Raw genomic sequence first — 12718 nt, 5'->3', positions numbered from 1 at the left:
GGCTAAGCAAAATGTATTTTTTGGCCTTAAAAAGGAAGAAAACTGCTGTGCATGGTGGTGCATGCCTGTAATCCTAGCACTTGGGAGGCTGAGACGGGAGGATCACAAGTTCAAGGACAGCCTCAGCCACCTAGGAAGACTCTCAGAAAGCTAGGGAAACCCTGCTTCAAAACAAATAATAAGCCGACGTGGTGGCTCACTCTTGTCATCCCAGTACTTGGGAGGCTGAGACACGAGGGTCGCAGGATTGTGGCTAGCCTCAGCTTAGTGATGCCCTCCGCAATTTAGCAAGACCCCATTTCGAAATAAAATATAAAAACTAGGACTGTAGCTCGGAGGTAGAATGCCCCTGGGTTCAATCCCCAGTCTCACACACACACACACACACACACACACACACACACACACACACACACAAGTTACAATGATTTTAAAAGGCTGAGGGTGTAGCTTGGAGTTAGAATGCCCCTAGGCTCAATCCCTAGTATAAGAATAAAAGGAAGGAAGGGAGGGGGAGCATGGGGAGGAGGGGGAGGAGGAGGAAGAGGAGGAGGGGGAGGACAAGGAGGAGGAGGAGAAGGAGGAGGAGGGGGAGGACAAGGAGAGTAAAGGAAAACCAGACACATGCTACAACATGGCTACACCTTGACATTAGGCGAAGGGAAATACGAGAAGTGAAAGGAAAACTACTAGTGAATCCCACTTATACGCGGGACCCGGCGCAGTCAAAATCAAGAAGAGAGAAAGGTCAAGGGCGGCTTCCGGGGCCTGGGGAATTTACTGTTTAGGAGCACAGAGTTTCACTTTTACAAGATGAAGCGCTCCCCAGGGGGACGGCGGCGACGGCCGCACGGCGTGATGAATGTCTTTAATACCGATGACCTGCGCGCATAAGGATAATTGTGATGAAGTGTGTTACATCTTTTACCATCATTAATTTTTTATTAACTGTAAAAAAACACAGCAAAAGTAAAGTTAAAAAAAACCTCTGCATTGAAAACTAGAAAACATTGCTGAGAGAAAGCCACCTAAGTAAATAAACTAAAAGATCCATCAGGCTCGCCCATCGGAAGAGTTATCACAGAGACAATTCTTTCCAAATTCACCTGGGGGTTGAATGCAAAATCCATCCATGTCAGTGGTTTTTTCTTTTTTAAGGAATTGGTAAGCTGAATAAAAAGGTTTATTTGAAAATGAAAAAACCCAAAATAATTTTGGAAAAGTAATGTGATTTTCACATAGATAATCATGTCAATGGAATAGGATAGAGAGCATTGGACGGACCCACACTTCAAAAACTAAAATTAATTTTCAAAAAAGGTATCCAAGCCGGGTGTGGTGGCAGACATTTGTATCTCAGCAATTGGGAGGCTGAGACCGGAGGATCGCTGAAGTTCACGGACAGCCTCAACTACCACTTAGGCTCTCTGCAACTCAGTGAGACCCTGTTTCAAAAAATAAAGAATAAAAAATAGAGCTGGGGGTGTAGCTTGGAGGTAGAATTCACCTGGGTTCCATCCCCAGTAACACACACAAACATAAAAAGGTATCCAAAAAAAACCAAAACATAATCAGGGAAAGGCAGATCTTTTTAACAAATGGTTTGGAGAAACTGATTTGTGTTAGTAAAAAAAAAAAAAAAAAAAAAGGGAACTTTGACTCACTCCTCATTCCAAACCCAAAACGGAAGGAGATGTACCAAAGATACTAGGTAACTGCAGAAACTACTGCTTCTAGAAAACATAGGACCACATCTAAGCAGCGTGGGAAGAGGCCAGAGCATCTTAGATGCGTCACAGGAAGTCAAAAGTTTTAAAATGGCTGGGCGTGGTGGCGCACGCTTGTAATCGCACGCCTGTAATCCCCGCGCTTGGGAGGCAGACAGGAGGATCGCGCAGGTTTGAAGCCAGCCTCAGCTACCTAGTGAGGCTCTCAGCAACCTAGTGAGACCCTGTTTCCAAATAAAATATAAAATGGGTCTGGGAGTGTAGCCTGGAGGTAGAAGGGTTCCATCCCCAGTACCACCAAAGAAAATAAATTAATAAAGTTTTAAAATGTTCCAAATGACTGCATTAAAACCCAGACTGCACATCTAAAGGTATCCTTTGTGGATGTGGGCGTGTTCCTGGGGACTGAACTCAGGAGCGTTCTACCTCCCAGCTACAGCCTCATCCATAGATACACTGGGGATCGAACTCAGGCATGCTCCTTGCCCCCGACAGGCGCAGCCTTATGCTCATGCACGTAGACAGAGGCCAGGATTTATCTCCCTCTGCCCCTGAGGAGCCTCCTGGAGCTGTGTGCACCTGGCTCAAGAACCAGGACTTCTGGGATTAAGGTCAGAAAAGCAATCAGAACTCTACCTCCCACACTCAAATAACCGCTGCCTCTTATCCCCAGCACTTGCCTGTGGTGAGCAAGCCTCTCCCACTTCAAAGGAGAGCCCTGTTTGGACAGTCAGTTTGCCTTTGGCTGAGGGCTGGCTATGGTGTGATACCTGGAGAAATCCTTCTGTCAAGGGAGGCTGGTCTTTCTGCTCTACTCAGGCCTTCAACTGATCAGATAGGGCCCACCCACGTTAGGAGGCGTAGCCTGCCTACTCATGGGTTATTGACTGAAGTGTTGATCTTCAAAAACATCCTCAAGGTTGATACATGCCCAGCTACTTAGTGAGGCTCTCAGCAACTTAAGTGAGACCCTGTTTCCAAATAAAATATAAAAAATGGGTCTGGGAGTATAGCCCGGAGGTAGAAGGCCTCTGGGTTCCACCCCAGTACCACCAAAATAAATAAATAAATAAATAAATAAATAAATAAATATTTAAAATAAAATAAAAATAATAATGATGATGATGATGATGGTGGTGATGATGGTGATGGTGATGATGATGGTGGTGGTGATGATGGTGATGGTGATGATGGTGATGGCGATGATGATGGTGATGATGGATAACTTAAGCCGGCTGTAATGGTGCACACCCGTAATCCCAGTACTTGGGAGGCTAAGACAGGCGGATCGCAGATTCAAAGCCAGTCTCAACAACTTAGTGAGGCTCTCAGCAACTTAACAAAACCTGTTCCAAATAAAAAATCCAATAGGGCTAGGGGTGTAGACTGGAGGTAGAATGCCCCTGGGTTCCTTCCCTAGTCCCACACACAAAAATATGAAGAGCGTATTGAACTGGGTCAACTCCCTGCCATGGCTCAATTTGTTCTAGAACCTCACTCAGATGATGTCCACAGAGAATGTATGTTCCAACCCCCACTCTCCCACAGGAGAAGTGACCGCCCGGGCCTCCAGGAGCTGACCACAGCCCTCCAACGCACCCACCTGCTTTCCTCCTATCACACCAAAAGGGCTCCTTCCCCCCAAAGACTTCAGAACAGGACAGGTGGGCTTTGATGGGAGGAGAGGAGGAAGTCTTGGGGGCAGAGATTCTATGGGGGATTCTCAGGTGTTCTGGGGTTTTCAACAGTCCCCAAAAGCCATGCCCCTGGCCCTCAGAACGTGACCGCGATTAGAAAGGGGTCTCTGCCAGGCCTAAATCCAATGACTGGTGTCTTTATAGGAAGAAGGAGGGACTCAGGACACCCAGGAGAGAGGGTGCAGTATCTAAGAGCCCATGAAAACAGAGCAGGTGGGAGGCCCAGGACAGGCCCGGGAGGATACCACAGCTCCAAGCAGAGGCGACGGGCCCGCACCAGGCCTGGCGGAGGAGGAGACTCGGTGCCTTCGAGGGATCACTATTCCCCTGGACTCTGAGAGGAAGGACAAAGGAGGCCTGCACTGCCTTGTGGGTGCTCAGCACATCCCTTCACCGTGTTCTACCCTGAGCCATCTCCCAAAGCTGCTCCGTGCTCCTCAAAGCCGCCACAAACTCCTCCCTGACCCCGAGGCTCGTGTGACAGGAACAGGGTCATCACTGGCCATCTGTGAGAGGGGCCCGGGAGGAGGAAGGCACGCTAATTAGGAGGGAGACAGAGAGGCTGAGAAAATGCCGGCCATCTGCTTGGGTGCTTGGGGGGGGGGGGACCAGGACAGGGCAATGGCATTGGTGACCCCAATTTTGTGGAGTGGCAGCAGTTGTGGGTCTGAGCCGAAGGGGCCTGGATGCCCTTGGCAATGCCCTTGGCAATGCCCTTGGCAAGGCCCTTGGCAAGCAGACGGACTTCTCTGTCCCCGCCTAGGAAGTGGCTCCGGGATTCTCAAACGGCATCACCAGCTGTGTTGCTGAGCTCGGGGACCGAGGGGCAGGCATCTGGGCCGGGACTGAGACCAGGCGGAGGTATGGTGGGGGGTAGTGAGATGGGGACCAGCACGGGGGACGGCAGAGAGAAGGCATGACACTCAGCCGGGAAGCCAGCCCGGCCAAGGGGCTCAGGGCGGGTCATTCTAAGGATGGACATGACTTTGGAGGTATTTGGGAATACAGGAGACGAGGGGTGACCTGCGTTCTCCTTAAAAACTCATTTAGTCCTTTTTTCAGTACTGGGGATGGAACCCCAGGGCATTCTACCTCCGAGCTACACCCCCAGCCCTATTTTTTATTCTTTATTTTGAAGCAGGGTCTTACTGAGTTGCAAAGGGCCTACGTAGCTGAGGCTGTCCTCAAACTGCGATCCTCCTGTCTCAGTTTCCCAAATGCTGGGATTACAAGTGTGCTCCACCATGCCTGGCTCATTTAGTCCTTTTTATTTATTTATTTGTTTGTTTGTTTGTTTGTTTGGTGGTACTGGGGGTGGAACCCAGAGGCTTCCTACCTCTGGGATATACTCCCAGACCTATATTATATTTTATTTAGAAACAGCGTCTCACTAAGTTGCCGAGAGCCTCACTAAGTAGCTGAGGCTGGCTTCGAACCTGTGCGATCCTCCTGTCTCAGCCTCCCAAGCGCGGAGATTACCAGCGTGAGCCGCTACCATGCCCGGCTAGTTCTTAATTTTCAATTTTTATTTTTTGTGGTGCTGGGGATTGAACCCAGGGTTGTTCTACTTCTGAGAAATACCCCTGACCCTTTTATTTTTCGGTGAGGGTCTCGCTGAATCACCGAGGCTGTCCTTGAACCTGCGATCCTCCTGTTTCTGCCTCTCAGGTACTGGGATTACAAGCGTGCGCTGCCACGTCCAGCCTCATTCAGCCTTAGAGTCACTGTATGGGGGAAGGGGTGTGAGTCTGTTTGACAGATATGGAAACTGAGGCTGGGCAGATTAAAAGGTCAAAGCTAGTCAGTATGCAAGAGTGGGGTTAAGCCCTCATCTGGCTCCCGCACGCTCTGGCCGTACCCACAGGTGGACTGGAAGCTTTCTGGGAGCGGGGCCAGAGAGGACAGCGCTATCGCCACCCACACAGACACCAAACCTACGGGGGCCGTAGCCATCAGCGCTCATTGGCCCACTTGCTCCGCTGAATGAACCTTCTCTGGATCTGATTAGCAAGAGGGCGCAGCCCAAGTCCCAGCTCTGGAAGAAACTGGTGCTGGAAACCAGCGGTTGCCAAACTTATCCCGAAGGGCCACACTTGGTAAACCCCGAGGCCTCGCAGCCGCTCTCCCGAGGCTGTGTCCCGGGGTCACATTCATCCACGCGGCAGGGGGTGGCGGGCCTTGTCCATCTGTAGCAAGGTGCTGAGGGCAGCCTGGGGGTGGCAGCCTCAGGGAAGGAGGCTAGTGGGGTTTTTTTTTCTTCCTCCTATAGAAAGTGGGGAAGGAGGGAGGGGTGGTAAGAAAGTACAGTTCTGCGATGAAGCGTGAGGAAGGTCACCTCTAACGTGTCCTCTCTCACCGCCAGGGCCTGCGCGCGCTGGGTGGGTCCCCAGAATGAGTCTAGGACACAACACTCAGCCTTGGAAAAGCCGAGCGGGTGGCGAAGCCTCTGCAGCCGGGACTGGGAACGTGGAGCGCGGCGCTCCCGGCCCAGAGAGGAGCCGGACGAAAGCAGATCAGACGGGGTCCTGGTGCTGCTGCAGAGACTTGGCGGTTTGGGAACACCTTGGCGGGGACTTTGTGAGGCCTAAATTAATCTGAGAGAGGAGGGGGGAGGGGAGAGAGAGGGGAGAGGAGAGAGAGACTGAGACTGGGGACTGAACCCAGGGGCATTCTGCCTCTGAGCCACATTCTCAGCCCTATTTCATTTTTTAATTTTGAAACAGGGTTTTACTAAGTTGCTGAGGGCCTCACTAGGTAGCTGAGGCTGGCCTCAAACCTGTATTCTCCTGCCTCAGCCTCCCAAGTACTGGGATTACAGGCGTGCACTACCACGCCCGGCTCACCGAGATCTTCCGGGCTGGCTTTAGATCTGCACAGCAAAAAGCTCAACGTATAAAACTGGCAAGGGAGGTGGTTGGAATGGAGGTAAAGGACCCAGGAAGCCCCCTGCTCTGATCCCCCCTTATCTCCATAGAAGCCCCTACCCCCCAAAGCACTGGACCACACGATGCTTGAGGCTAGTCTCTTGGCCTTGAAACTTATAATCCAAGTTGCAAATTAGTTGAAAAAATGAAGCAGAGAAGTGGAAAGAAAAAGGAAAGGAAGAGACCTTGGCCTTGTCCCTAGGAAGAAAAGATGGCTGCTTAGTAGATACTAATGACCTAGGAGCCCAGCACACGCCTGGGTGTCTCTGCTCTTTGAACTTCAGGTCAGAGACTTGGACCAGGGCGGGAACCTTGCTCATGTCCTTCCCAACCTCCACCACCTCCTGGTCCACGAGAAGCCTTCCAGGGTCACTGTATGGGGCTGAAGGGTGGTGCTCATGGTCAAAGGGCAGCCACACATGCCTGCTTTTCTTATTGGGTATACATGCTAGTTTTCAGTACTTGGGAGGCTAAGACAGGAGGATCACAGGTTTGAGGCCAGCCTCAGCCACAGAGCAAGGCCCTCGGCAACCTAGCAAGATTCTGTTTCAAAACAAAATTAAATTAAAAGAGTCTGGGGGTATATCTCAGAGGTAGAATGCTCCTGGGTTCATTTCCCAGTACCCCCCCGCCACACACAAATTTCACCAAAACAAAGAAAAAATTTACACAAAGTTCTTTATAGAGAAATAAACTATAAATTTTTTTTCTGTAACAAAAAAGGATATAAACTTATAAAACTGCCGATTCGAGTTATAAGTTTAATGTATCCTAGTCAAAGTCCCAATAAGATTCTTCATCAAATTAAACATTCTTACTCTGAAATTCACAAGAAGAACCATGACAGTTGTAGGAAAAATAAATAGCTGGGCACAGTGGTGCGTGCCTGTAACCCCAGTACTTGGGAGGTCGGGACAGGAGGATCGCAGGTTCCAGGCCAGCCGCAGCAACTCGGTAAGACCCTCGGCAACTTAGCGGGACCCTATTTCAGAATAAAAGAGGATGGGGGCGTAGCTTGCAGATAGAATGCCCCTGTTGGTTCCATCCCCAGAACAAAATGGAGGGAGGGAGAGAGGGAGAAAGAGCAGAGTGCTACGTGTCCAATCAGATATCGAAAACATATGGCATAGCCATGTGGTACTGGAGTAAAATACGCCAGTGAATCATGCAAAAGAGACTGCAAACCCAGGGAGAGGCACAGATTTAATATGTTAGAGGCATTCCACACGAGCACAGAAATGAAGATTCTTCCACAAATGGCCGATAGACAATTGGCTGTGCACTTAGGAGGAGAGTCGGAACCCTGTCGTTACCACACAAATTTTAAGCAAGATTATTAAAATGTAAAAAAATAGGACTGAGTATTTATGACTGTATTAGGTGACTTTACAAATAAGATTTCTTTACGCTCCAACTGAAAATACTAGTAAGTTTGACCATCCTGAAATCTTAAGATGATACATGACAAAATATAATGGGAATAAAACTAGAAAGACAAGCGACATTCCAGAAGATGTCTGAAACGTACCGGGCTTATATATTTCAGCAGAGAAAAGCCTCTTTTGCCATTGGTTTAAAATGTACAAAGAAAAGGTCAAGAGGAAAGCGGGCGGTGGTGGTAGAGAGGCAATTTGTGGGAGAGGATGTCCAGATGGCCGCGGACGGTAGGCTAACAGAAGCCCGCTGTGATCTAAGGCCCCACACATGAAGTAGAGCGCGCGGCTTTGTACGTCACTTGTGGGAGATGGCCGTGACCATTTCATATGCGGAGGGTGGGGCAGCCCACCTGTCAGCATCTCCTCCCTCCAAAAGTGTTTACTATTGTCAATGAAAGTCCCGACCAGGGCGCTCAGTGAGGCATGGTGCCCGTCAGAAAAGCCAGAAGACAGCCCAAAGCCCACCCCAACCCTGGGCGTGATGGCGAGATGGTGGTGTATCTATCCCATAATACACTGAGCAGCGGCTAGAAAAAACATTTGTATAAGTACATTGGCACAGCTGAGATGTCAGTGGCAAAAAAAAAGCAAGTTTCAGAATGGTGTGTAAATCATTGGACCGCTTTCTTTTACCAAAACAAAGCAGTAGTCTCTAAAAGCATAGATACCAACATATAAGAAGACACGCACTAAATCACATAAAGGTCACCAAAGAGAAGGGAACGGGCCAGAGCCCTGGGATCGTAGATATGGTCATAGAAGACTTTTGTTTCACAGTATTTTTTTCTTTGTCTTTTTGGTACCAGAGATTGAACCCAGGAGGAGCATTCTACCTCCAAGCTACCTTATTTTTTATTTTGAAACAGGGCCTTGCTAAGTTGCAGTGGGCTTTGTTAAGTTGCTGAGGCTGGTGTTGAACCTGAGATCCTCCTGTCTCAGCCTCCGAAGTACTGAGATTCTAGGCTTGCACCACCATGCCCAGCTTAATTTTCTAGTCTTTTAGAGACTAGGAAAAGGTAGGCATATATTGAGTAATTACAAACTCACTTAAAATAAAACTGCTTCTTTCAAAATGTGTCTTATTTGTTAGACAGTCATACTACATTCTCAAGCAAAGCCCAGATGAAATGATGGGGAAAAAAACCATAAACCAAGCAAATAATGTGGTTGTCAAACATGGCAAATTATTGGAATATCACATAAAAACTTTAAGCTTCTTTATCTCAAATAACAGACAAAAACTCAAAAGGCAGACAAGCTTAAAAAGTTCCACATTAATATAGAAAGAACCAACGAGAACACACACACGTTTTCTAATAGAAAGATGTAAATCGTTCCCAGAACTTAAGTCAGAAAGCCCGAGACAATGTCTGACCTTATTGAAAAATCACAGGAAAGAGAATTAAAGTGAATCAGAGACCATTTTTGTCCACCAAATTGGCTCAAACAGTAAATAACAGTAAGAAAGATGAGATCAGCCCTCCAGAGTAGAGCCATCCAAAGGAAATCTATGCAAACCAATTTCCAGGGCCCACATTTGCATGTAGAGAAACAAGTAAAATTTTTATATATCTATTCAACCCAAGGTATCAAAGGCATACCATTTCAATGCACTATAAACATTAAAAAGATACATATTTTAATGGAGAAAGGACTAATGCTTTGAGATACAGTATGTATTTTATGCTCACGGCTTACCTTAATCCAAAATGCAAAATTCAATCGGAGAAAAGTAGATTCACATGCCCAAGTTATTTCAAACATTTCAAAGCTTTCCAATAAGTGAGTCAAGCACCAGGCCTTAACTTACCTGAGACTGATGATCATTAAATAAGTTTCGGCCTCAGCTCCTCGTTCATACTGGCCACTTGGGTCCTGGAGGCCTCGTGTGGCTGGTCAGTGCTCTGCCCAGTGACACAGGCCTAGAGTCGGTCTGCCTATCTAGACCCAGTGGGGCAGCGGCAGCCCTGTGAGCGGTGGGTCTCCGGTCAGCCTTCACCCCCATCCCAGACTCGCCGCCCGTCCTTGTCCACAGGTGCCTTTGGTCCTTGTTGGTGGATCTGTCTCAACATCCTTTTCTGTTCCTGCCGTGAGCCATCCCACGAGCCCGGCAGCCTCGTCCACTGACTGGCAGATCTTGAATTCTCATGCTGTAAGTTGTAAACAAGAACAGGAGGGATAAGAACCATGATGAGGACAAGCACCAGGTTCTACCCACTGCGAGGACTGTGCCCAACACTTGACACCCGTACGTTCAGTTTATAGACAGGAAGCCGAGGCTCAGAAAAGGCAGGAGACAGAGGAGGGCCCACCTGTGATAGGTGCTGGAGCCGCTCATCACTGGAAGCAGATCCGCTGGCTCCAAGCCCCCTTCTCTGTCCCTTTCCCATACTCCTCTCTGCGCTGTGCATGTTAAAGCCCCCTCCTCTATTTCCAACAGTGCTCCAGCACCCTTAGTTCTAGGTGGGCACTGGGATTCTATGTGTGTTCTTGCTGCTTCTCAGACATTAGGCCAAGGGGGTAGAGAGGAAGAGGGAACCATTGTGCAGGAACCTGCAGACACCCTCTCCTAGACACTCACAGCAATGGTTGTAGTTAGAGAATGTCCCATGAAGAGTGGAGAGCTCCTGTACTAATCTTCAGAGTTGACGTAATCAAACCATGGGGTTGGAGTCTTATCAGTGTGAATGCCTCGTAGTGGGTTTACTGGGTGGTCACCTGGGCCTGTGGGTGTTGCTGGAGAAGGTGGGTCCCTGGGGTGTGGCCTTGGGGACTGTGCTGGTATCTCTGAGTCCCCTGGCCTGTTTTCTCTTATTTTTGGCCTCCATGTTGTGAGAGCAGATCTGGGTATTCTCCCTTTCTCTCCTCCACCCGCCATGCCCATCACGGCTTCACCCGGAAAGAATCCAAAACCTCAAAAAAAACAAAAAAAAAGTGAAAGCAAATACATCTTCCTTCCTCTAAGTTGTGTGGTCGGTCGCTTTGGATTATAGCAGTTAGAATGTTGACCAAGGGGTCAACTTGTGAGGTCGGAGCCTCAGGCAAACAGCTAGAAAGTGGTGGGACTGGTGTTGGGCTGCAGAAGTTGTGGTTTTTCCCAGGTGACCACCAGCCAGGACGTTTCTTCCTCTGCCCCAGACTCCCTCAGAATTGATCATAGCATCCTTGGGCCCGTGGTCCTAACTGGATGCCATTGTTAGGCAAAGGTATCCCTACCCCGTGTGCTCCCTGGCTTGTGATAAGACGAGAGAAGCCACACCCAAGGCCAGTGTGCTGGCCACCAGCACGGAGCTGAGTACCTACCAACCCCCAGGCTGGGTGCCACCTGGTGCCTCTCACAAATCAGAAGGCTAAGCACACAAAACACGTCTAAGATTATCAAGCAAGCCCGGCTGGGTGGAATACACCTGTAATCCCAGTACTTGGGAGGTTAAGAGAGGAGGATCACAGGTTTGAGGCCAGCCTCAGCAACTTAGCAAGACCCTCCGCAACTTAGCGAAAACTTTTCTCAAAATCAAAAAAGAACTGGGGGTGTAGCTCAGTGGTAGAGCACCCCGGAGGCCAATCCCCAGACTACTCACACAAAAAGGGGGGAAACAATCACAAAGCAAATTGTAGAGTCAGGGTGCTAAGCCATGTCCTAAAGCGTGAGTTCACTCCCAACCTCATTTATTCATTTTTTCAGGAAAACACCATTTATCAGACAACTCCTATGTGCCAGGCTCTAAGGAGTTAGCTCAGATATAGAAAGGGCCAGGACAGATATGATTCCAAGTCCCAAGAGCTGGATCTCTAGCACTGATGGTAAGAAGCATGTCCTTGTGCCTAGGCCTCTCTGTGCTCCTTTGCATGGTTAAGACTTTGTGCATTAATGCTGAGTTGATGTAGTCAAGTCAGTGTGAAGGGGTCCACTGGGTGGGGGCCTAGGCCTGTAGGGTGCGGCTGGAGGTGGGTCCCAGGGCGCATGGCCTGGGGCTGTGCTTGCGTCTTTGACTCTCCTTGCTTGTCTGTTTGGCTGTCTCGCTTCTGGCCTCCCTGATGTGTGAGCAGAGCCCTTATACGCTGCTTTCCACGGCCGTGTCCTAAGCTCCACTGACCTGGCCTCATGTGACTGAGCTCATAACCTCCAAAAATGGTGAGCAAAAAACCCTGCTCCAAGTTGAGTGGTTAGTTGTTTTGACTTACAGCAGTGATAAGGTCAACGGAGACCATGTCACTTTCCAGGTATGTGGGACTACGTGATTGGCCCCACGGGGCCGAGGCCAGGGTCCTGTCCAGGTTGAAACATTTAGTCGGTCATGACTCTCAGGCCTCCTTAGAGGCCAGGGGCTGAGCTGGGGGAGGCAGCCTGAGTCCTGAGTCACCACATGAAGGCAAGACCAACACCCAGCAGTGGAGTAGAGGCCAGGCCTCGGTGTTAAGCCACCAAGATGCCGGGTTTGGGTTATTACCGCGGCATAGCCTAACACAGCCTGATTAACACTGGGACACATGTTCATTCATACTTTTATAAGTTATAACAAGATAAAAGGCACACAGGTTTTAAGAGCTAGCTGATTGACCTGGTCTTGAGGGGTAGGTAAGGGCTGGTTGGTGGGAAGACAAGCCGAGCTGTGACAGGCAGTGATGGTGGTAGGTAATGTTTATTGAACATTGTGCCAGGCACCACCGGGCTAAACGTTTACAAACAGCTGAGCAAAGGCCATTCTCAGGGAAAGCCTACAACTTGGTTGGCTGGAAGGCCGGCCCAGTGGAAGTGTCTCTATATTTGTCATCAAGTACCGAACACCTACTAGGTGTGGCCAAGGCAGAGATGAGGGCATCTGGGGAAGGACATTCCAGAGAGAACTAGAGGTGCAAAGACCCCAGGGTGGGGAGGGGGTGGCTAGCAGCCTTCAGAACCAGCAAGGGGTTGGGGTGGGGCCTGGAAGGCA

Source organism: Muscardinus avellanarius, assembly GCF_963383645.1.
Source record: "Muscardinus avellanarius genome assembly, chromosome: 10".
Lineage (NCBI taxonomy): Eukaryota > Metazoa > Chordata > Mammalia > Rodentia > Gliridae > Muscardinus > Muscardinus avellanarius.
This window is presented reverse-complemented; position numbering follows the sequence as displayed.